General features: G+C 36.1%; 2 long non-coding RNA genes across 9 annotated transcripts; one reads left to right on the top strand and one right to left on the bottom strand.

Moving 5' to 3' along the window:
- Positions 1-16,987: 16,987 nt before the first annotated feature.
- Positions 16,988-27,233, bottom strand: LOC104093278 (uncharacterized). Of its 8 annotated transcripts, none has more exons than XR_011414309.1 (5): positions 26,936-27,233; positions 20,146-22,740; positions 19,595-19,865; positions 19,175-19,507; positions 16,988-17,325 (listed from the first exon to the last, which is right to left on the bottom strand). It is a non-coding gene; the product is annotated as an uncharacterized lncRNA (long non-coding RNA). The 8 variants fall into 8 exon arrangements; XR_011414312.1 differs by having other exon boundaries at positions 20,146-20,418; positions 26,936-27,227; XR_001968657.3 differs by lacking the exon at positions 20,146-22,740 and having other exon boundaries at positions 19,595-19,692; positions 19,773-19,865; positions 26,936-27,220.
- On the top strand, positions 17,535-18,221 carry LOC138906719 (uncharacterized). Its single transcript, XR_011414314.1, has 3 exons — positions 17,535-17,585; positions 17,965-18,047; positions 18,122-18,221. It is a non-coding gene; the product is annotated as an uncharacterized lncRNA (long non-coding RNA).
- Positions 27,234-27,486: the final 253 nt, after the last annotated feature.

Below are 27,486 nucleotides of genomic sequence, written 5' to 3'. Positions count from 1 at the left end.
CTTGGTCCGCATTGGCTCTTTCCTCTTCAATTATAAGAGCAGATCGCTTATAAGCGAACAACAAAATATTAACCCAAAATCGCAAGAAAAAGAAAAGGAATAGTGATTAAATGAAGTTTATTAATTGACGAATTTTTTTATTTTTAAGGAAGTTGGAAAGGATCATCAAGTAAATAATATACTTTAGCAGGTTGTATGAATAAAGGTTTTTCTCATGTTTTTTATGCAGACCTATTGTACAAATTACCGATTATCTATTTAAGATAACATAGTAAAATATAGTAAGCACAGATTAAAATATAAAAGTAAAATAAAAAATAATCATATTCATGACTGAGAAATGCCTAAAAATATATTTTGAAAAATTATCGTAAACATATAACTAAATTAAAAAAAATAAAAAAAATTAATGCTAATGCATCAACATACAAGACTGCGTACTATCCAAATAGAGCTAATCATTTATAATATTGTACAGTAGTCGGAACCGAGTTACTCAATAAAAGAAAAAAGAAAAATATATTAAAAACTATTACTACTATTTTGGAATAGCAGAAACAATCACAAGTCTTATTTTGTACTCCTACTTGAAAAGTAATCTTAAACTTATTCTTTTTTTTCCTTACATAATAAATCCAATTTTTTTTACTGTTGCAATTAATTAATAAGGAAATATATGTGTCGGCTTTTTGTTAGTGTCACGATGTATTGGTGAAAACAAGGCATGACACGTGGACTACTATCAAGGTGACAAGTGGCACATCCAATCAAGCGGATTAAAGAATTCAAAAAGGCGAGGGAGAAAACCCCCCGGTATTTCTCTAGAAAAGGTACCGGTCCTGATAGCTGAAAAAGAAGAAATATGAACGAAATGGATAAAGATCATAAAGAGGGAAGGTACACGAATCTGTTATAAATAAGGAAGGAAAATCGACATCGAACTTGATTACGGGAAATCCTCAGTCAGTAATTCTGCTGTTACAATCATATATAATAATGGGTAATCAAGGCAATTAATGCCATTAACAAGCCAGAATTAAGTAGGAAAATCGTTATAATTATGTACTCCTGTATAAGGGTCAGATCCTCATTTATAATGGTATCTGAATTTTAATCAAATATATGCAATTATTCTTTTGCTTTAATCGAAAGATTCTAACCGCAATTCTAGGAAAGTTTATCAATCTCTCTTGAGTTTTCTTCCCTTGTCTATTAGTTTCATTACTCTTTTTATTCTTCAGATTACCAAAAAAGTGAAATAATTTTGGTTATCAGTAACCCGATTTTTTCTTGATATTGACTTTGACCGAGAAATCTATTTTTGGGTTATAATCAGATAAAATGGACCCTTTAGATGAGAAAAAAATCTCATTTATCACAGACATGGGGACTTATTGTTATAAAGATATGCTATTTAGTTTGAAAAATGCTGGAGCCACATATCAAAGATTGGTGACAAAAATATTTCAAGAACACCCGAGAAAAACTATGGAGGTTTACATAGACGATATGTTGGTCAAGTCAAGACAGGCTGGGGAACATTTTCAACATTTGGCTGAGACCTTTGAAATTCTCCGCAAGTATAACATGAAGTTGAATCCGGAAAAGTGCGCTTTTGGCGTAACTTCAGGTAAGTTTTTAGGCTTTCTTGTTTCTAACAGAGGTATTGAAATAAATTCCGCACATATCAAAGCTATTGAAGAAATACTAGATGTACTCACGAGCAAGAAATAAATACAGAGGTTAACATGTAGAATGACGGCTTTGGAAAGATTTATATCCAAGTCATCGAAAAAATGCTTTAAGTTCTTTTCAGTATTGAAAAAGAAAAATCAGTTTGAATGGACTGACGAGTGTGAACAAGCTCAGAAGGACTTAAAAGCGTATCTATCAAATCCGCCTCTGTTAGTAAAACCAAAAGATGAAGAGAGATTTCTCGTCTACCTGACAGTATCAGAAGTAGCGGTAAGCGCGGTATTGGTACGTGAAGATAAAGGTAAACAATCTCCGATTTATTATGTTAGTAACTATTTACTAGATACTGAGACACATTATTCTCACCTAGAAAAATTTGCTTTAGCTTTAATTATGGCATCAAGGAAGTTACAACCTTACTTTCATTGTTATCCTATTTTTGTCGTAACTGCTTTTCCACTAAGGAATATATTGCATAAATAAGAGTTATCAGGAAGGTTAGCTACATAGGCTATAGAACTCAGTGAATATGATATTATATATTAACCTAGAACTGCTATAAAATCTCAGGTGTTGGCAGATTGTGTAGCAGATTTTAGCTCAAGTTTAGTTCATGAAGCAAAAAAAGAACTATGAATATTTACCATAGCTAATCCGGGGACTTGGACATTGTTTACTCACGGTTCTTCAAATGTTAAAGGAGCAAGTTTGGGGATTGTTTTAATTCCATCATCGGGAGAAGTAATAAGACAAGCGATAAAATTTTACCCAATTACTAACAATGAAGCATAATATGAAGCTGTGATTGCAGGCTTGGAACTCGCACAAGAGCTTGGTATTGAACAAATCGTGATCAAAAGTGATTCCCAACTAGTAGTCAATCAAATACAGGGCACTTATATGGAAAGAGATACACGAATGCAGTAATACCTTGAAAAGGTACGAGAATTACTTAGGCAGTTCCAGATATGAAAAGTTGTACAAATACCCAGGAAGGAAAATGCAGAAGCAGACGCATTGGCAAATCTCGCGTCTGTCGCCGATGTAACAAATGCAGAAAATGTAGTTGTGGTACATTTATTTCATTCAGCCCTCGACCAAATCAAGAGTGAGGTAAATTTCAATAATTTAATTTGGGATTGGAGAAACGAGTTTGTGAATTTTTTTCAATATGGTATTTTTCCTAAGGATAAAAAGAAATCCTGATTGTTACGGTTGAAGGCTGCTCAGTATTGCTTAATTCGTGAGAACTTATATCACAAAATATTTGGTGGACCTTAAGCACGATGCTTTGGACCATCACAAACAGAATATGTGATGAGAGAAATACACGAGGGGCATTATGGCAATCATGTCGGGGGAGAGATTGTTGGTAAAGACACTAATAATAGTGGGATATTATTGGCCAAAAATGGAAGAGGAAGTAGAAAACTTTATAGAAAGGTGCGATAAATGCCAGCGTTACGCTAATAATATGCATCGACTGACAGAATTGTTACATTCAGTCATATCACCATGACCCTTCATGAAATGGGGAATGGATATTGTGGGACCATTGCCTAAAGCTTAGGGAAAGGTATGATTTTTGTTAATTCTAACAGATTATTTCTCAAAATGAGTAGAAGCAAATGCCTTTAAACGGGTGCGAGAAAAGAAAGTTGTGAATTTTATTTGAAGAAATATAATATGTCGATTTGGAGTCCCAAAGAAGATCATTTGTGATAATGGGCAGATTTAACGGATCACTTCTGCACCATACCACCCAGTGGCTAACGTGCAAGCTGAGTCGACAAATAAGGTTATCATTAACAACATAAAAAAGCGATTGGAAGAGTCAAAAGGCAAAATGGCCAGAAGTACTACCAGGTGTGTTATGGGCTTACCGAACAATGGCAAAGACTAGCACGGGAGAAACCCCATTTTTGCTTGTGTATGGAACGGAAGTATCACGACCCAAAATTCCACCACATGCATCGTGATGGCACTTAGTCTCTAAGACTAGGTAAGCCGATTTTAATAATAATTCAAGCCATTTTTTATTTATAGATAATCGAAACCAACAACAGAAATAATTATAACAACCTCCCAAGACTGGTAATATTGAGTCACGAACTCTAACTGAATACATACAATGATCTCAGCGATTGAATATACAATACTTTTCGAATAAGAGTTGAGAGTATAATAAAATGGAAAGACTCCAAGGGACTGCGACGACCAAGCAATCCTACCTTGAATCTTTGCGATCAAACTCTAATCTATGCCCGAATCCGATATCTCCAATACCTGGCTCTGCACAAAAATATACAGAAGTGTAGTATGAGTACACCACAGTCGGTACCTAGTAAGTATCAAGACTAATCTCGGTGGAGCAGTAACGAGGTACAGTCAAAACAATCACTAGTCAAATAACCTGTGCAATATAGCAATATACAATAGTACTAGAAAACAACTAGCAATGATAGCAACAAGAACACCATAATTATTTCTCAAACGAATAAGGAACACAAGTACAACCAATTAATCAAGTCCTTCAAATATAAATCTTTCACATATAATTCTTTCAAATAAATATCTTTCGAATATACTTCTTTCAAATAAATATCTTTCGAATATAATTCTTTCAAATAAAAGTCACTCTGTGACACCTCATTTCAAAATTATAAAATACGGGTCTCAGCCCGCTTTCATATTTTCATAACACGAGTCTCAGTCCACTTTCATATTTCCACGGTACCTCGTGCCCATATTCCTATCATAACCGCATGGATAACTTACGTGCCAATAATAAAAATTATTATATTTACCCGACACCTCGTGCCTACATTTCATATCACATCTGCTCGGACAGTTCACATGCCAATAACATAATCATTATATTTTTCTGGCACCCCGTGCCCACATAAATATCACATCTGTACGGACAGTTCATGTGCCAATAACATAATCCGTCCGGCAATAGCCACAGGCTCACAATTTCAACATAGGTAAGACTATTATCAAATTTACCGAAACAACAAGACAAGTTGCACAAGATATAAAAATAAACATAAGAAAAATCACAACACCAGATGAAAATCAACAACATAATAACCTCACATCATCACATAATATCTTTGACAATAGCCACCCTGATCTCTCCTATAGCCACCCTTATCACTCTTATAATAGCCTCCCTTATTCCTATGCCCTGACAATATCAATAGCCACCCTTATCGCTCCTATAGCCACCCTTATCGCTCCTATAATAGCCTCCCTTATCGCTCTGTTTAATAGCCACCCTTATCGCTCTGTTTAATAGCCTCCCTTATCATTCTGCCCAGACAATATCCTAACACACATAACAACAAAGAAATGTCACCCTTATACCTGCATAATATTAACAATGGAATGCCACCCTTATACGTCATACAACAATAACCCAAATCACACAACAATTTACATAGAAGATTATCACAACAACACCACATAATTAACTCGTAATTACAAATTACCCGTAGGCCACAACCTTTCCAAAAGTATAACGAAATCAATTAATTTCACAGCAAATAGCCTAAGGATCCGCACAACGTATATTAAACCTCAAAAACAATAACAAGGATGAAAAAATAGCTCAGCACAGGACATCGCCTTCTTTAATCCAAATTATAGATAAATATATTAATGCCTCTTTTTAAACTTATTTAATTAATTATTTTTAGGAAATGTCAACTCAACAAACACACGGGATTCACATAAAAATCAAAGCGACAATCACACCAAATTATCATATAAAAACAAAATCGACAAGTAAGGGTTTGAGGTATGGCAAATAGAGAATTTAATAAGTGCCAATAATTTTCCAATTTAATACATAAAAATTCCTAAGACTTTAAACCAATAAAATTTGCACATATAAGCCCGAGTACGTACTCATCACCTCGCGTACACAGCTTTTTACGTTTTACAAATGGCACATACGACTCAATGCCTAAGGGGTATTTCCCCCACTCAAGGTTAGGCAAGATACTTACTTTTTTTAAGTTAGGCCGATATTCCAAAATAGCCTTCTTGCGTGAAATGACCTCCGGACGGTTCAAATCTAAACAAATTAATTGTATAACTTCATTAAAATTCATTGAAAATAATTTCGGATAATATAACGTCGACTTAAAATTTCAAATTAAAAAGTCAATCGAAAGTTAGCGCACGGCCCGCCTCTCGGAACCCGACAGAATATTTACGAAATCCGAATGCCCATTTTGATACGAGTTCAACCATACTAATTTTGTCAAATTTCGATAACAACTCGACCTTCCAATCTTAAATTTTCGTTTTTGAAAAGATTTTGCAAAAATCCCAATTTCTTCCATTTAAATCGGAATGCAATGCTGAATATAACCATGAATTTATGAAATATAATCACTTTCGGATATAGGACACTTACCCAAGTTGAAGTCTTGAAGAAATCCTCAAAATCGCCCAAGAACCGTGCTCCAAAAATTCAAAACGAAATGAAGAAAATGACCATTTTTGGTCCTTAAGTTTCTGCCCAATAAAAACACTAATCTGGTAAAAGTCCAATTCCCATCGCTACAAGTGCCAAATCTAGTCGCTAAAGGTGTGCATCAGAACTGTTTAAACCAGCAATTTATTTTTCACTAAAAAGGTTCTAACTTCATCATACGAACTCGGAATTCGAAGATTCTCGTTCCTGTGAGTCACAAATAATAATACGAACTTAGTTGTTCAATCAAAACTCAATTCAGAGCTCCTTTGCTCAATGCGATACCAACTTTGCTTGTTAAATAATTAACTCATATTTCGCGCTAAAAACCCAATCGCGACTTGATGAAATTAGACCAAACATTCCTATAATTCATTATCAAACTCCCGGAAGTCTCGAAATCGAATTTCGATCTCTAGAACTAAAAATGGACCTTTGGATCATTACATGCTTATGCTCAAAACAATGACAAAACACCAAACACGTTAAAAACCCATCCAAAACTCATCCGAGCACCATGAGACCCCAACGAAGTATACTAACAAGTCCCAACATACAATACAAACTTAGTCGAGGCTTCAAACCACATCAAACAATATTGAAATTATGAATTGCGCCTCGAATCGAATTATGAGTTTTCAAACCTTCCAACTTCTATAATTTGGGCCGAAATGTATCGAATCAATCCAGAATGACTTCAAATTTTGCACATGAGTCATAAGTGACATAATGGACCTGTTTCAATTTCCGAAATCGAATTTCAACCCCGATATCAGTAAAGTCAACTCCCGGTCAAACTTTTTAAAAATCTTTCATTTTCCAACTTTTGCCAAAATACGTCGAATTGACCTACAGACTTCGAAATCCAATTTCAGACATACGCCTAAGTCCGAAATTACCATACAAAGCTATTGGAATCATCAAAATTCCATTCCGGAGTCGTTTGCTTAAAAGTAAAAACTTCGGTCAACTCTTTTCATTTAAGTTTCAAAAGTAAGAATTGTTCTTTCATTTTAATTCTGAATCTTCCGAAAACCAAACTCGACCGCACACGTATGTTATAATACATATTACGAAGCTGCTCGGTGCCTTAAACCGTTGAACGGCGTTGAACGGGATGCCAATTCACAAAATGACAAGTCGGGTCGTTACATTTCCCCAATCTTAAAACATACGTTCGTCCTCGAACGTGCCAGGAATATTCCGAGGACATTAAATCACTGAGTGTATTCTTACACCCATACTCGCGGATGGTTCTACGTCACCGCAATTAACATAAGCCTGACAACACCATCTCATTTGAGATTATTTCTTTTATCCATACTTATAACCTTAGAACCAAGTTCTTACACTCTAATCATTTTCAAAAGGTACGATTTTCATATCAACACACTGTATTAGCCCCAACTGGCTGTAGCAACTCGTGCCTACACACACATCATACGTATGCCCATAACCACATCTCTAGTCATAATAGTTATTCATAATTAATTCCATCATCGTCAATTAACCTCATATTAACTAAAACCTCATTTCAAATTTTCACAACACTGACAGCAAAACGCGAGGCATGTAGACCTCATAATTATTTACCCGAATTAACGAGTCACATTTAACGCCACCTGGGCACTCACCTCATAGGCTAAAACTCAATAATTACAACATGAATATAGCTAAATATACACAGAAAACATATACAAGAATTATCAAATAAGCCTAACAGACATGACTCTCCATTACTACCATAGTACAAATATAATTTCACAAAGGGAGAATTTAAAACACATGAATTTAACCACAAGGATCTCATCCTGATATAACATCCACCGCGACACATGGCCCAGTTCAAACATATCAAAATCACATGAAAAAATGAGGATCCCATCCCCAACTCTGAATCACAAATATTATGCATATTGTGCCAACTGAAACTTTTCATTTCTTTTTATTCTTTTAATAAATTCCAATAAATAATTTTCACAACACATAATGAACCCCCATACCGGTAGGGCATTAAATTCACATTTGTTTTAATCAAACTATTCCGAATTTATATCAAAAGCCACTGTAGTGAGTAATAGAAAGTCACTTTTGGACTCATAGCCCTCAATAGCGTACAAAATAAAACAAATGATAGACACGGGCTAACACCATCAAATCTCCCAACATGGATAAACACGTGAGTGGAGTACAAATTCATACTCACCGTATAAGGAGCATGATAAGAGATCTCACCTTGATAATCGAGATTGAATCAAAATAAGAATAGTGCTCCTCTATTTCGAATTAAATCATACCTGTAACGACACCATCTGGTGTAGCGGACTCAACCATACCATAACAATTATATCAACGGACTGGGCCTCCCCCTCTAGGGTGCCCTCTACCCGCATGTCCTCCATCCCTAACTGGCTGTGCATGTGGGGTAGTAACTGGAATAGAGCCTGTAGCCTGAGTGTTCTGATGAAATCAACCTCTCCCAAGTCTGGTACAATCTCTCATGGTGTTCCTAGTATTACCACACTCATAACAACCTCTCTGTGGGCGCGGCTTCTCATACTGAGTCTGTGCCGGATAACTAGAATAACCACTGTAAGAACCCTGTGCCGGTAGTGCACTAAAAGTATTAACTGGAGCATTATGATTACTCTGAATTGCGGACTGGGCTGACCGATTGCCCGAGCCTCCGACATGATGAGTGCTAGATGCAGAGTAGCATCCACCGAATCCTCCAGAACTTCGAGACCTCTTGGCCTCCTTAGACTCTATTTCCTCATTCCTAACACATTCTAACATTCTGGCAATTTGTACTACTTGCTAAAATGGAGTATCATACTACAATTCTCGAGCCATGCATATTTTAAGATCATAATCGAGCCCCTCAATGAATCTACAGACTCGCTCCCTGATTGTAGGAACCAAAACAGGTGCATGGCAGGCTAACTCACTGAACTTGATGGCATATTCTAACACCGTCATGGTGCCCTGATGCAATCATTCAAACTTTGTGCGCCACGCATCCCGGAGAGTCTGGGGAACAAACTCTTTCAAAAATATATCTGAAAATTGAGTCCAAGTTGGTGGTGTTGCATCGGCTGGTCTACCCTCTTCATAAACTTGCCACCATTGATACACTGCTCCTGACAGCTGAAATGTAGTAAGGCAATTCTGCTCACTTACACAATACCCATGGTGCGGAGAATATGGTGACACTTTTCTAGAAATCCCTGGGCATCCTCAGTAGTTGTGCCACTGAAGGTAGGTGGACTATACCTCTTAAATCTCTTAAGTCTCTTTTGTTCTTCTTCCGATGCCTCTGGCCTGACCTCAGGCTAAACCGGAATAACATGTTATACCAGTACTATACTCGAAACCTGACCAATGTGAACTTGTTGCTCTAAAGTACGGGCGATATTAGTCTGAACTCCTTCCCAATCTGTGAAATATTTGGTGAAACGAAGATCAATCCCACCTGAATTATTGTACCAAACATGTTGAGGAGATGTGCTAAAGTCTCCTAACGTCCGGAGGTAACAACATGTGTCTCTGGTGCCTGTCCCCCAACCGGAGCTACTGGCGGCTCCTCGACTGCTGATCTGATAAGTGTTCTAGTTGCGGCACGTGCCCTTCCTCGGCCTCTACCTCATCCCCGACCTCTCGCGGCCCTAGTAGTATGCACGGGTGTCTGATCAGCTAACTCGGTAGCACGTTTCCTCACCATCTGTGAGAGAATAGAGATACAAAGGCTCAAACTCCAAAATCAACAAATTCCGCACGACAAGAATAAAAGAAGTGGAAATTTCCTAACAGTTTAGTAGCCTCTCCAAGATAAGTACAGACGTCTCCGTACCGATCCGCAAGTATAGTAGACATGTTCGTGACTCGTAGAACCTATGAACCTAGAGCTCTAATACCAACTTGTCACGACCCAAAATTCTACCACAGACATCGTGATGGCACATAGTTTCTAAGACTAGGTAAGCCGATTTTAATAACAATTCAAGCCATTTGTTTATAGATAATCGAAACCAACAACGGAAATAATTATAATAACCTCCCCAGACTGGTAATACTGAGTCACGAACTCTAACTGAATACATGCAATGATATCAAGGATCGAATATACAATACTGTTCGAATAAGAGTTGACAGTATAATAAAATTAAAAGACTCCAAGGGACTGCGACAATCAAGCAGCCCTATCTTGAATCCTTGCGATCACACTCTAATCTCTGTCCGAATCCGATATCTCTAATACCTGGCTCTGTACAAAAATATGCAGAAGTGTAGTATGAGTACACCACAGTCGGTACCCAGTAAGTATCAAGACTAACCTCGGTGGATAGTGACAAGGTACAGTTAAGACACTCACTAGTTAAATAACCTGTGCAATATAGCAGTATACAATAGTACTAGAAAACAACTAGCAATGATAGCAACAAGAACACCATAATTATTGCTCAAACGAATAAGGAACATAAGTACAACCAATTAATCAAGTCCTTCAAATATAAATCTTTCACATATAATTCTTTCAAATAAATATCTTTCGAATATACTTATTTCAAATAAATATCTTTCGAATATAATTATTTCAAATAAATATCTTTCGAATATAATTCTTTCAAATAAAAGTCACTCTGTAACACCTCATTTCAAAATCAAACTACACGGGTTTCATCCCACTTTCATATTTTCATAACACGGGTCTCAGCCCATTTCATATATCCACGGCACCTCGTGCCCATATTTCTATCATAACCGCACGGACAACTTACGTGCTAATAATAAAAATTATTATATTTCCCTGGCATCTCGTGCCCACATTTCATATCACATCTGCACGGACAGTTCACGTGCCAATAACATATATCAATAGCCACCCTTATCGCTCCTATAACAGACTCTTTTATCCCTACGCCCTGACAATATCAATAGCCACTCTTATCGCTCCTATAGCCACCCTTATCACTCCTATAATAGCCTCCCTTATCTCTCCGTTTAATAGCCTCCCTTATCGCTCCGCCCAGACAATATCCCAACACACATAACAGCAATAAAAAGCCATCCTTATACCTACATAATATTAACAATGGAATGCCACCCTTATACGCCGTACAACCGTAACCCAAATCACACAATAATTTACACAGAAGATTATCACAACAACACCACATAATCAACTCGTAATTATAAATTACCCGCAGGCCACAACATTTCCAAAAGTATAACGGAATCAATTAATTTCACAGCAAATAACTCAAGGCTCTACACAAAGTATACAAAACCTCAAAACCAATAACAAGGATGGAAAAATAGCTCAGCATAGGACAACACTTTCTTTAATCCAAATTATAGATAAATATATTAATGCCTCCTTTTAAACTTATTTAATTAATTATTTCCAGGAAATGTTAACTCAAAAAACACACGGGATTCACATAAAAATCAAAGTGGCAATCACACCAAATTATCATATAAAAACAAATTCGACAAATAAGGATTTGAGGTATGGCAAATAGAGGATTTAATAAGTGCCAACAATTTTTCAATTTAATACATAAAAATGCCTAAGACTTTAAACCAATAAAATTTGCACATATAAGCCCGAGTACGTACTCGTCACCTCGCGTACACAGCTTTTTACGTTTCACAAATGGCATATACGACTCAATGCATAAGGGGTATTTCCCCCACTCAAGGTTAGGTAAGATACTTACCTTTTTGAAGTTAGGCCGATATTTCAAAATAGCCTTCTTGCGTGAAATGACCTCAGACGGCTCAAATCTAGCCAAATTAATTGTATAACTTCATTAAAATTCATCGGAATCAATTCCGGATAATATAACGTCGACTTAAAATTTCACATTAAAAAGTCAACCAAAAGTCGCGAGGTTCGCCTCTCGGAACCCGACAGAATTTTTACGAAATCCGAATACCCATTTTTATACGAGTTCAGCCATACCAATTTTATCCAATTCCAATAACAACTCGACCTTCAAATTTTAAATTTTTGTTTTTGGAAAGATTTTGCCAAAATCTCAATTTCTTCCATTTAAATTCGAATTAAATGATAAATATAACCATAGATTTATGAAATATAATCACTTTCAGATATATGAAACTTACCCAAATAATAATATGAACCTAGTCGTTCAATCAAAACTCAATTCAGAGCTCATTTGCTCAATGCGATACCAACTTCGCTCGTTAAATAATTAATTCATGTTTCAAGCTAATAACCCAATTGTGACTTGATGAAATTAGACCAAATATTCTAGATCATTCCTATAATTCATTATCAAACTCCCGAAAGTCTCGAAATCGAATTCGATCTTTAGAACTAAAAATGGACTTTTAGATCATTACATGCTTATGCTCAAAACAATGACAAAACACCAAACACATTACAAAACCCATCCAAAACTAATCCGAGCCTTATGAGACCCCAACCAAGTATACTAACAAGTCCCAAAATAAAATACGAACTTAGTCGAGGCTTTAAACCACGTCAAACAATGTCGAAATTACGAATCGCGCCACGAATCGAATTATGAGTTTTCAAATCTTTCAACTTCTATAATTTGCGCCGAAACGTATCAAATCAATCCGGAATGACTTCAAATTTTGCAAACGAGTCATATATATATATGACATAATGGACTTGTTCCAATTTTCAGAATCGAATTTCGACCCCGATATCAATAAAGTCAACTCATGGTTAAACTTTCTAAAAATCTTTCATTTTCCAACTTTCGCCAAAATGCGTCGAATTGACCTACGGGCTTCCAAATCCATTTTCGGACATATGCCTAAGTCCGAAATTACCATACGAAGCTATTGAAATCATCAAAATTCTATTTCGGAGTCGTTTGCTCAAAAGTTAAAAATCCGGTCAACTCTTTTCATTAAGCTTCAAAAGTAAGAATTGTTCTTTCATTTTAATTTCTGAATCTTCCGAAAACCAAATTCGACCGCACACGTACGTTATAATACATATTACGAAGCTGCTCGGTGCCTTAAACCGTTGAACGGGATGCCAATTCACAAAATGATAAGTTGGGTCGTTACAGGAAGCTCTAATTCCAGTAGAGATAGGCGAACCGAGAACGAGACACACACATACTAATGAGGCAATAAATCAAGAAGAGCTTCGAGCAAATTTGGATTTGACAGAAGAAAGGAGAGAAGCAACACTAATTCGGATGGCTGCTCCAAAGCAGATGATTGAACGATACTGTAACAGAAAGGCAAACCTGAGGTACTTCAAAATTGGGGACTTTGTCCTCAAAAAAGTGTTCCGATCAACAAAAGCGGCGAATGAAGGAAAGTTGAGTACAAATTGGGAAGGCTCATATAGGGTTAGAGGCATTGCTGTAAAAAAAGTATACGAATTGGAAACCATGGATGGCAAGGTGTTGCCATCACATTTGAATGCAGTCCATTTGAAGAAGTATTATTTCTAAAAGAAGGTTAATACCCACGGTCAGGTATCATGTAAGTCAAGTTTTATTTTATTCGTTTAAATTTTACTAACCATTTTAGATGATGGGAAAAAAGCTGGCCCATACCAAATGATGATATTAAATCCAAAAGACACGCGGAATACTTAGTTATTTCTAGTCTGGGTTACAACATTTCTGAAGGCAAAAGGGTTAGGCAGTCATCATCTAAAAGATTACCTCCGAGTCCCGTATGTATTTCCTTTTTCATGAAAATGATCGGAAATAAGGAGATGATCCAGTGTTCGAGATTTTATGCTTCAATGCTCTAACACAGGGACGATTATGCATACAAAAGGATGCACAAAGAAAGAAGATGTATACCACAAGAGCATAGTTCAGCCAGAATTAAAACCCTTGAAGAAAATGTTAAAATTTCAAAGGCGTTCAAGCTCCCACGAGCTTCTAGGTTAAGGCCATAAATGTAATCAAGGGAAAATATACCCGTATTTGTAAACCTGCTACAAAGAAAGCAGTTATGAAAATATTGTAAAAATTTATTTATTTGAAAGTTCAAGAAATAAAACTTCTTCAAATTACTTCATATTTCATATCTTTGCACCAATATGAAGATGAGACGTCATCTTCATTAGTGTTGTTAATATAAAAGGGCCCTCTTTTATAAAAAAAAATCGTGCATATTGAAGACGCGGTCTACTAAAATATTTTTAATGTAAGTATAAGCTCAAAAACTCAAAGAGCAGAAAGCATAATATGCAGCAAAGAGATATTTATATCATCACCCCAAAAACGGGGGCGCAAAACCTTCCAAAAACTATCCAAAAAACAAAAGGAGAGTTTCAACAAAAACCAAAACAAAATCAAACAACTTCCACAAAAACAAAGGGAAAAAACTAGGGAGCATCATCCACGGGAGAAGAAGGATTAACTTGAAAAGATGAGGGTTGAACATCAGCTTCACCAAGAGTAAGTCCATCATCATCACCTTTGGAACCTTCATCCTCGGGTGTTGAGAAGCTTTGAAGCTGTTGAGTCTGTCAATCGCCTCTTTAGCCTTTGCAATTTCAGCGTTAAGGTCAAAACCCTCATGGATAGCTTCTATCAGAGTCTTAAAGCGAGTGTTCAATAAAACCCAACTAACATCAAGTGTTAATTTGTCTTCAAAGACCTCGTAATCCTTCTCCCACTGCTCAATTTTAGTTTTCAACTCTTCTTTTTCTGCTTCTGAGGCTTCATAAGATGCCTTCAAAGGAGTAAGAAAACTCTCAAGGAACTGAATCTTGTCTGTTGAGGCAAAGAGGTCTTCTTGAGTCTAGATGAGCATTTGATCAAGATCACCCGCGTATGCCTCTTTCTGGTTAGGGAGCTCTTTCAAGCTCCTTATTTCTTTAGTTGCCTTGGAGTGCTGTTCAGCGAAGGAGGATTCCAATCTATCCTTGTCTTTTTCAACTTGATTGGAGGAAATTTTTAAAACCGCTAGTTCGGTGGTGATTACCCTCAATTTTTGTTCTAAAGCTTCCTTCTCATCAGCAAGAACATCTTTCTCCAGCTGAAGGCCTTTGAATTGCTCTTTTCAATTATCAGACTCAGTGCGCAACTCAATTACCCATTGATCTGTCCAAGAAATCCTTCTCATATGCTCCGTACCTGTCAAATTGATCTATAAAAAGACAAAAGAAGGGGAGTTACGAACATCAAATGAAGGAGAGAAAAGTAAGGAGAGTAAAGATATACTTTGAGGGAGGAATGAATGATGCCATTCATCAGGGTCAAAGAACTGTGAGACTGAAGCTGTTTTCTTTTCACGAGACCAAGCAATGGTTTTAACCATACTGAAGCTTGTCCAGACTTCTTCAAAAGATTCCCACCATCATAGACTTCAATTAAAACTTTCTTCATACCCCCGTCTACCGCTAGAAGGCTCAGCTTCTTCATGAGAAGTAGCAACGGGGGCAGATACTGGGGTGATTGTAGGCAAAGAAGCAGGGGGATTAACAACAAGAGCAACTGATGTCGTTGAAAGAGAGGCAAGTGGCGGCTCTTATGAGACATGACCAAACTCTTCTTCACCCTCAAAACCATGGGCAAAGAACCTATCAACAGGACTTGTGTGTGTGGGGAGGGGGGGGGAGGGTATCAAGGTTACCAGTATAGGAAGACACACTTAGAATATGTTCTTGTGTAGAGCTTACGGAGAACCTCGCAGAAGGAACAAAAGCGGGGCTGATGCCATGAATGACAAACCCTAAAAAAAGAGGGAAAAGGTATATGCATTAAAAGAAAGGAACAAACAAAGAGAGAGGGAACTATAGGAATAAAAATTTACAGAGTCTTCACTTTCCATCCAAATTTTTGTGAAAGAAATTTCCAAGATCTCTTATCTATGGGAACAATGGTCAACATCTTTTCTACCCAAGCACAGAAGTTAGGAATTTCTTTGAAAACTTCCATGGTTGCTGAAAAGTGAACATACACTCATGAGAAGAAAACCAAAACGTCAAGAAAACTAAAGGAATAAGAGGAAAAAAAAACTTATGTGGAAAGTTCCACTTTTTAGGGAAAGACATATTTTCATCACCCACTAACCCATGAGTGGGGGCGACAATAAATCGAGTATACCATCCACGACCATGGTCATCCTCGGGACTGACTAAAACCCTTTTACTTCTAGCCACGAGGGAAAAGACACCTTCACGAAATAGTTTTGGAGAATATAAGTGGAGCAAGTAATGGAAGGTGAAAGGGGCGGAAACTGACCCCGACAAGTAGCGAAGGCAAGCAACTACTCTCCACACGATGGGACCTATTTGACCAAGGCAAACATTGAAGTAGCCACTACAAGAAAATAAGGCTTTAGCGAGGGGAAATCAGGTCGTTAAAAGTCCAATTCCGATCGTTATAAGTTGATAATGACGGGAGAAAATCCGGTCGTCACCGATCGTTAAAAGTCCCGACGTTAAAAGTTAATGACCATCTTACAATCCGGTCGTTAAAGGATATTTAGCGACGACATAATTTTCGGTCGTTAAACATGCTTTTTAGCGACATGATTTTTCCCTCGCTAATTTGTTATCCGGTCGTTAAAAGTCTTTAATGACAACAATGTATTAAGTCAATTAGAGTACTTTTAGAGACCGATATTTCCTTTGTTAATTGTATAATTACTTTTAACAATCAAAATTCTCTTCGTTAATAATCATTTATCTGTTTGAGAAACCTGTCGTTAAAGAGTTTTAATGACCATATTTTTTTTGCTAATATGAAAATGTAATAAATATAATGAAAATTTAAATTACCTGAATAGTAATAATTATTTATATGCTTTCATACACGCTCAACAACATTGGAAAATAAACCAAATACTTGATATCTTATTAATACAAAGAACTAAAGTATCATATTTACCAGAAAACAATCCAAATTGTAAGAAACTCCATCTTACTAAAACAATGAAAAGTAAAAATAACGCAAACCCAGCCAGGAGATAACTGGAAGCATAAAGTGAGATGAGTTAATCATCATTTTTAATAATTCCTCAAAAGAAAAAAAGTAAAATTGAAGCATATATATGTACATAAGACAACGTCTTTAAACCATCGTTGACGAACCAAAAACCTCTTGTACTTCAACTTGCTCTACACTTTCTTCAAGGATAGGTTCTTCAGACTTCAAATTTTTGATCTGTTAAAATAAGAAATTTATGCCAGTTTAGTAACAAAGAATAAACAACTAAAGAAGAAAATGAACACGTTAAAAGAAAAATGAACAGATAACACCTTAAATTATCAAATGCACAGATAGATAGCCATGTTCACGAGAAGTAAGTTGACTAGCCAAAGAAGTGATAAGTTCAATTAAATTCTAGCCAAGCACCAGACTAACTTATACCAGATAGAACTCTGTTTCTATTGAGATCATATTTGAGAACCCGTCTCTAAAAGGTAGCCGTGAATTATAGTATCTTATTGTGCCTTTGATAAAGGTGAAGTTCATATTCTGGAAAGATCTATAGTCGTGATGCTGGAGAGATACCTCAGTCTACCAACCACTTGTAGTTTCGAATAGTTCTTTAAGTTACTGAAAGTGTTGTTAAAGCAATATTTTTTCTGTTTGTGTGTGATAGGATCTCATCTCTCAGCTATGTTGCGCGAACTCTTCAAAATATTGCCGCACCCATGGCGGATCCTCCAAAAATGCACTGCTTTAGGTAGATCCGACACGTACCTGGCAACATTTTCAGAGAGACCGAGCATAGTTTCTCATTGTGTCGATGTAGCTTATCCCATCTTCATTCATTTTGTAATTAACGTTTGACTGCAGATTGAAAATTATGCATTTCACAAACAAAAAACTACTGACTTACGTAATCGTCTATCTAAACAAGAGCAGAATTTTGCTGAAAGGTAGATCTGTTTTTTCCTTATTCTATGTGTCCAATGCATACCAAGTTTGTGATGTTGATTACCTGTGATGATAGGTGTATTGACGATATGGAGCAACATCTAGCTCATTCTGTTCTCTCAAAGATGCCTTAAGGTTTCAAGTCCCATTTGAAGCAATCTTTGCTAAGTTTGGCAGATGACATGGGTAGGCTTGCCATACTCCGTACAGATTGATTAAGAAAAAAATTTCTAGTCTCTTCTGCTATATGCTTATTTTATACATCTCCGTGTGCGTTGAAAATGAGCTAAGAGAGTTTCTAGGAAGATAAATGGTTATGCCGTAAAGAGAGCATTTTGAAATAGCAGAAGGTTTGTTCCTAAGTGATTTAAATTGTTTATGAACGCGGTGCGGCAATATAAATGCTCTAATGAAGTGATGAGTATGCAGCAGGAGGATGGTAACACAATGTCAAGAACTGGGCAACCAAAACCTACAGGCAGTGATACAAAGTAGAAATTTTCAGAGAGTCTTATATCCTCTAGGCTAAAAGACATGATTTCCCTATCAGATGAATAATCACGCCATTCAAACCAGAGAATTATTTTCGAAAGGCAGTAGGTGTTGTTAGACAAATCCAGAATTAAAGAGACTTCTCTTTTCTCCAGTAAGTCCTTCAATCCAAAGATCGAGCAATTCTTTTTTAAAGCCAAATGCAAAATATGTAATTTCAGTCAGATGTTATATTCTTTGATGGAACAACTCATCTTATTGACAATTGATTTGAGAAATCAATACACTGTATTTTTTAGGAATATATGATTTTGGTGAAGATTAGAGTGTTAAATTTAAGAGCAACTGGCTAAATGTTTGGTACCACAGAGTTCATATGTGAAGCTATTCACTGAAGAAAGAAAAATTACTAATCACTGGCTCTTCTTTTTCACATAGAACAATCTAAATAAATATCCTTCTAACAGCGTCTAATGGTGATACATCACAAATTAAAAAGATACCAGAAGAAACAGGAAAATACAAAGCACAAATCGATAATTTAACTTAGGGCATGCGGAAGAAACCAAAAGGACTAAAATTAGGTTACTATAAAGGTACGCTTTATAGAGTAAAATAGGATTTTCAATGTACTAACCTGTTTTATGATTCAATCTATTGATCACTTGAAGATGGTGATGAAGACTGATCAAAGACTATCTTTGTAAGTTGTGCATATTTACTCCCTAGCTCATCATATTTACTCTCTCGCCCTTCCAAACGTCCTTTTAGAGATTCATATTTTTTTTACAGTAGCATTCAGCTTTTCCAACAATGCAGTTTTAGAGGAGTTACCACCTTTCAACTCCTTAGCGGTTATCCCACCACCAAATCCAGCTAAATGACTCTTTCGTTGAGGTCCAAAGCACTTTTCTACAACCTCAATGTTTGCAAGAGACGATTCAGATTGCACCAATTCTTTGATTTTATCCTGTAAAATAAAAAATAATTTAATTAAAATAATACAATACAATACAATAAATAAATAATATAAATTAAAATTTATCAATAAACATACATATTTCTCATTGGTTTCAGGTTCGAAAAGCGTGTTGTTCTTCTTACGAGTCTCAAAAAAAAAGTTGCCACATCTGGTGGATTACCATATTTACCTCCCTTCACATTAAAATAAACAAGTCAAAGAAATCTTTGTAACAAAGAAGAGGTTTCTTAATAGAATTATAAGATTTACTCACCAATTCATAAATGATCTCCCTAATTGGTTTACTACCCGTACGATGATGCATACTCAACTTAGACCTATTGACCGAGTTTCTTGTACTTGTCTCCTAAATTAACAATATACCGGCAAAATTCTGGTTAGCCACTTAATATAACACGATGTTAATAAATAGCTATGACACAATGTTTGAAAAATATAAATGTTAACTAGTACTCTCCTTTTCTTTTAATCAACCAATGAATTATCTATCAGAATTTTCTTGAGAGGTATCAACTGGAGTTAGTGAAAACTCTCTACAAATAATTAAAGCATAATAACATGCCATTTTAATGAAAAAAATAGAGAAGGTACATAAAAGTAAATTATTGAAACAAGTCATTACTTACTCGAGAAATGGTTGAAATTCATCACAATTCTACAAAATATAAATATGTGCTTGCTCTAGTTCATTTGAATCAAGTTTGCGTCATTTGCCACCTCTTAAAGCTCTTCCAGGTTGACAAAATATTGTTAAACCTCCATCAGATTCTATAATACCACCATCATAATTTCGTTCAAGGTGATTAAACTTTATTTCCATTGTATGTATACACCTTGAACATAAGGTCATACATTCAGTTGCTAAATATCCCTCTGCAATAGAACCTTCCGCGCAAGCCCTATTACGAATAAATGGTTTCATAAAGTATATATATCACTCCATTGGATACATCCATCGATATTGAGAAGGTCCAACAATCTTAGCTTCATTAGCTAAATGAATTGGCAAGTGCTCCATGACATCAAAAAATGTAGGAGGGAAGATTTTTTCTAGCTTGCACTCAGTTATTGGGATTTGGGCATCTATCTGCTCTAATTCATCCACACTTAAATATTTCGATCCAAGCACGTTGAAAAACAAAGACAACTCAATAAACGGTTCACACACAGATTTGCATAGCATGCCCCGTAGAGCAAGTGGGAGTAAATGTTGTAGAAGAACATGGCAATCATGACTTTTTAAACCTGAAATTTTGCGATCTTTAAGGTTGACACACTGAGAAATATTTGATGAAAATCCATCTGGGACCTTTAAGTTCTTCAAGAAACTGAAAAACATGTGCTTCTTTTCAGGAGATAATGTGTAACATGCTGTTGGTAAGTCATATTTATCCCCAATTTTTATTGGATGCAATTCTTTCCTAATGTTCATTGCTTGCAAATCCAACCGAGTGTTTATGGTGTCTTTGGTTTTTCTTTTGATATTTAATATTGTCCCCAAAATATTATTACATATATTTTTCTCAATGTGCATTACATCTAAGTTATGCCGCAATAAAAGAGTTTTCCAATATGGTAGATCAAAGAAAATACTCTTCTTATTCCAGTTATCACCCTACTCTCATGTGATATTTTAATCTTCTTTTTTAGATCCTTTATTAGTTGTAACCCATCTAAATCAGCCACTTGATCAAGTATATCATCACCAGACAAATGTTTTGGTAGTAATCTTCGCTCCTTAGTGCCATCAAATGATGCTTTTATCATTCCTCCATTTGTGATTAAGAGGAAGAAAGACGTCTATGGCCCATATAACACTGTTTTTTTTATAATTTTGTAACTTAATTGAGTGAGTTTCTTTATTGCAACATGGGCACGCTAGTTTTTCCCTTTGTACTCCATCCAGACAAATTTGCATAGGCGGAAAAGTCATTAATGGTCCATAATAAAGATGCATGTAACACAAAGTTTTGTTTAGTTGACGCATCAAAGGTCTCCACTTCAGATTCCCACAATTCCTTTAATTCCTCTATCAAAAGCTGGAGATAAACATCAATAGCATCTCCAGGACTCTCAGGACCAGGAATAATCATTGACAAAATAAAATTTTCTTTCTTCATGCATAGCCAAGGTGGTAAATTATAAGGAATAAGTACCACAGGACAAATGCTATACAGAGTTTTGGAATTTCCAAATGGTTGAAAACCATCGCTAGCAAGTCCAAGTCGAACATTACAAGGCTCGGATGCAAAAGATTGATGAAGTTCAACAAATGTTTTCCACGCTATTGAATCAGCTGGGTGACTCATTATTCCATTATCAACTCTTTTGTCATGGTGCCATCTCATCAGAGAAGATATTTTCGAGGACATAAATAATCTTTAAAGTCTTGGCTTTAGAGAAAAATAACGTAAAATCTTGTATGGTATATTTTTCCCACTTTTAAATTTGGTTTCCCCACTACGTTTATCCTCCTTCCATCTAGATGCACCACAAACTTTGCATGACTCAAGAGACTTATTATCCTTCCTGTATAACATACAATCATTCTTACATGCATCAATCTTCTTGTAAGAAAGCCCTAGGTGCCGAATTACCTTCTTTGCTTCGTAATATGAATCTGGCAAGTTTGATCCATCCTGCAATAAATCTTCCTTCAAGATCTTCAACAACATTGTAAATGACGCGTTACTCCAATTACCAATACTTTTGATATGAAGCAACTTTACCAAAGTAGAAAGTTTAGAAACTTTTGAATCTTGGTACAATGGTTGCTCAAAATCTTTTAAGATCCTATAGAATCTTTTTTGCTTCAATAATTGAATCCTCCTCAAACTGCCCATCACCATCATTGTTCATATTGTCTCCTTCAAAAGTGGGATATAAATCTCTTAAATTTCATGTATTTCATCCTCACCATCACCCTCTTCATTGATATTATCATCTACAAATTCATAATCTGAAGATGACTCACCTAATCTCTCCCCATGGTGATACCAAGGGGTATAATTTTGGACTATTTCATGTACTATTAAATGTGACCTAACCAGCTCACGTATTCCTGAAATTGCGTTACAATATTTGACCCATGGACAACGTATTTCACGTGTTTCTCCCAATCTTTTAAAAGCATAATCCAGAAAGTTCTCCACCCCAAGTATGTAAGCGTTATCAAGTCGATCATGAATAAGTTTCATCCATTGCTTATCAGGTGCCATAATCTGGTGCATACACAAAATTGATATACATGTATAGTCAACCAAAAAATATTAGTATAGCAATGAACAAGAAATGAACATAAGCGAATAAAAACATATTAGTCACCTTTACTAAGGATTATTAGTCAATCTACTTTCGAAGATTATTTTATAATCCGTTTGAATAATTTCTCACATCCACCATTTCACTGGCCTATAGCTCAAGTAACAACCTTAATTTTTACAATAAATGATGAATAAATATGTTAAATTTTTAGTACTTTTGAAAATTGAGAATATTTTTTGTAATGATTTTATAAATAAGCTACAAATCAGGGAGACTAAAAGAATATTTACTTTGTATTGATGCTCTTATAGTGTGGTTGTTGATTAAGAAAATAGTGTTATTTCAGGAAACAAAATAACCAATCAAGGAAAAGAATGTGAAAGAATTTTAAGTGAACAACTAAAAATTCAGGTAGAGAAACTGAAAACTTTAGGGCAGAAAAAAATGACTAAGAAAAAGAGGTCATGTCTAGTCATGTTTTATTTATTCATTCAACAAATCAAACATGGAATAGTCAAATCAGAACCACTTAATTCCTAAACAAGTCATGTTTGACCAACATGCTGGCACTTCAAGTCTGCTATGATATTAAGATCATTTTTTCTCTGGTGTGACTTTAAGTTAATAACTAATTTTGCTCATGAGTCACTCTATTCCCATCCTTAAATTAGAGTCCATAACACCAGGTACATAATACAACCTTCAAACATGAAAAGATTTAATTCATAACTCACTAAAATACTACTCCACATCAGACTCCATATAATTGGTATGCCAAAATCATGTAACAGATTGGAATGTAGTAATAGATTTGGTGAAGTTACAATATATGGAATGCCAAAATCACTTAACAGATTGGAGTGTAGAAATAGATTTGGTGAAGTTACAAAATCATTTTTCTACAAAGTGAATTAAGTGATTCAGAGTGAGTATCTGAGTAAAGTACATATAGAGTGAAAGCAACAAATAATGAATATGATATTAGTGTAATCTATTTGCACAACCAAGACTGAGTCACTAATACTGAAATGTCAAACCAAATAGACCAAATCTTTCGGATAAAGTTTAATATCACTAACTGAATTAGCTGAATTGATATTAGAAACATACAAATCCAAGTTTCTCCAAGCCATGTTCCTCCTCCTTAATGTCCAATTTCACACAAAGAGTTCAAAGCTTTATGTTAATTCATTTCAGTCAAGCCAAATGTTCTTTTCTCAAATAAAACGTTTCAGCAAGCTTAAAATTCTTCAAATCTACATTTGTTCTTTCTCCAAACTAGATTTATATGCAACATATCTAACATACTCGTAGAAGTGAGGGCAACTTTAAGAGAATACACACTTCTCTTTTCCTTGAAATAACAAAAAAAAAAAGATACCCACACATGGCAACAGAGATGAAACTCAGTGGATTGCTTAAAAAAAACTCTCACTTCTCTCTTCTCTCTCTCTAGACATGGCGATTTAGGAGTTCCCATGGATGCCAACGCCTCTCCCCAGCCTTTGTCTGTGGGAGAGACTAATTCAAACCCTTACCAAGCCATTACATACGCAACAAGACTGCTCACAAACCAAACTGCTCAAAATCCATCAAAAACTATCCTTAAAACTATTGAAATAATTCATGGAGATCCTACTGTTAAGTTTACAACGGAGGAACTGGAACAATTCACTGTTGAAGAAGGTTTACATCATGCCCGAATATTAAAATTCTCATTTGAAAGGCTGGAGATGCAATAACTTCGAAAATTCTTGCCGACACTGTTTGGAACTAAAGGACACAGCTTGATTGGATGGTTGGCGAGACGGCACATCCTCATCAGGTTTGATTTGTATGAATATTATGTTGTAGCTACTTCTAAAGCTATTAACTATCTGCTCGTTAATGGTGAGAACCACCAGTTTAGAGTTTTCCCTTGGACTCTTGATTTTAATCCTATGGAAGAAACATCTAGGGCGTTTGTATGGATATTGTTACCTAATCTGCCTCCTATGTTAATTGCCAAACGATCTCTACTGTCAATTGCTTCAGCTGTTGGTAAACCAATAGTTGTTGATAAAGCTACACAAGAAAAATCAAGGCCTAGCACAGCAAGAGTTAAAGTCGAGTTGGATTTATTGGATAAGAAACCAAACAGAGTAAGGATTCACTATATCGATAAAAAGACCGGGCAGATTATGGAACTTTATCAAGAAGTTGTGTATGATAATTTGCCTCAGTTTTGTTCGTATTGTAAATATCAAAGACATGGGGAAAATAGTTGCCGCTTGCTGCAGGAAAAGAATGACAAAAACGAACATGAAAATTCTATGTATGAAGGCCAACACATTGAGAAGTATCAAGAAGATCTAAGGAAGATGTTGGATAAAAATAAGAAGGTTGTTGATGTGTTGTCTACTGCTAATGGTGGTGATCGTATGACTGAGAAGAGGAATGCAGATGGAATGGCAACTGTTCCAATTGCAGAAATTGTTTATCAGGATTTGAAGGTCTCCAAAGATCCTGTGGGTGATCGAGTTGCAGCTGGAGGTTCAAAAGGTTCAGGTTCTGGACAAATTAATGAACCTGGAAATATTCAACATAGGGTGGTCGACAGTGCAATAGCTGAGGTTGATCGAGCAACCAGTGCTAAGAATCATGCTGCAATAGCAGTGGTTGAAAAACTTGGAAGTGAACCAGCTATTGTAGGTTCAAACTTGGAGGCTAATGTTGCATAAAATGCATCTGGTGATCGATTTAAGGCTGGGGCTGCTAAACCTACTGCTGCAATAGTTGGTTCAGTTGAAAAGTCAGCAGGAAAAGATCAATCTAAACTCTCATGTGATGTCCCTGCTACCACAGCTTGGGCGATATTATACAAAGTTGTGGGTTCTGATTTAGGTAATGCAGTTGATGGTACTGGGCAAATTAAGGATGATGAAGCTACTGATGCAAAAAGCAGTAAGGCTCTAGGCATGAAGCTAGGCAGAGGCTGGACACTCAAGGCAAATCCGGGCAAACATCTAAGGGTGAGACAATTAATAAGTATGGGGTCTGGTCAACATCAGTGCTGCAAACTAATACTACAGCTGATCGAGTGGAGAAGGAATTAGCAGCCCAGGTTTCTATTGACGTGCAAGCTGGAAAAAAAGGCATACATACTAATGTGGTTGCAACTGATGATCTTAAAAAAACAAATGTGCAACAGTTAGCACATAAGAAAGAGCAAGGAACTGGGCAGATGATAAACACGACAGGCCAACCGGTTGTGGCTCATGAATATGCAGAAAATTCAGCTAGGCATGTTCGTGCAGCAGATGACGCTACTGCTGGTGCAACTGAGGTAAAGGAACTAAAGCAGGTCACGACTGCAACTGGTACTCAAACAGTTGTGGCTCATACTACTGGTGTAAACGTTGGAAGTGAATCTGGTGCAAGACTTGGAATTCCCAGTAGTGAATCTAAAATTGCTGGGAATGTTGATGGGCCAGAGAAGATAGGTATGAGAGATGGAACAGTAAAGAATATAGCTGGAGAGGACTGGACAATTGTTGCTCGATCACTTGCTAATCAGCAGCAAGCAGTGACGCATCGATCACCTAAAAATAGGAGATCTCCAGGTGTGAAAGACCAGGTCATAACATCAAAGAATATCGAGTTTTCTAACTCGTTTGATGCATTTCTCAATGAGCAGACCTCACCGTAGAATTAATCATAGATCAGATTGAAATAAGCTATTAACCAGCAGACCTCACCGTTGAATCAGTCAATATATAGATTGAAACAATTTTTGTATTTTGTGTCATTCTTTCACCAAAGTGAACACCAACATCCATATACATACAAGTGTGATTACAACCCTATAGTTATACAACAGCTAAAAATTATCAACTTTAATTTTAGGAGGACCGATATTTCGATAGTTATACTTGGCACTCAGTGAAACTGATAGTACAAAATTGACATTCAGAATAAACTGTTAGAGAAGATGATTTAATCGTGACAAGAGATATAACAACTGCTCGTTCAAAATAGATATCGCTCAATAGATGGGGAGTCAAATCACAATCTATGCTCTGGCCTCTCTCATCTCTGCTCCTAGTTCAGATGCATTTTCTAGTGAAATTATTACTCAATTCACATAGAAAAGGGTAAAATTTTGAACCTTACCTTGATGAGAAGAAACTCGAAGATGAGCAGTTGTTGTCAATGGAGGTGGCGAGCAGCTTCGTTCGCTAATTCTCTGAATTTTACGAGTAGAGCAGTTTCTCTAATTATTTGAATTTGTCGAAGCAGTTCTCTGCTAATTCGTTCAAAACAAAGGTTTACAATCGAACTGTTAGAGAAGTCGACATCTTTGGGCTTTTTAGGTTTATACGAACTGTTTAGAGAAGTCGACGTCTTAGGGTTTTTTCCTTTTTTAGGGGGTGGGAGATTTGGCGGAGATGTGGGTTGGGAAAAAAAGAGGAAAAAGTTAGCGCCAGTTTTTCATTAATTAATAATTATTTAACGATGGGATATGTTATACTTTAACGGCCGAATACTATCCCCTCGTTAATATTGAGCTAAAAATTAGTTTTAACGACTGGAAAAAAATTTGGTTGCTATAAATACACTTATAACGACCGGATTTATGTCCCTTCGTTAGGAAATGATCGTTAAAAATTAAATTTCTTGTAGTGAGCGGTAGAACTCAATAATCACGGGGTCAATGGGAGGAT

Source organism: Nicotiana tomentosiformis, chromosome 2 (assembly GCF_000390325.3).
Source record: "Nicotiana tomentosiformis chromosome 2, ASM39032v3, whole genome shotgun sequence".
Taxonomy (NCBI): Eukaryota; Viridiplantae; Streptophyta; class Magnoliopsida; order Solanales; family Solanaceae; genus Nicotiana; species Nicotiana tomentosiformis.
The sequence above is the reverse complement of the archived record's forward strand: the minus strand, read 5'-3'. Positions and strand labels throughout refer to the sequence as shown.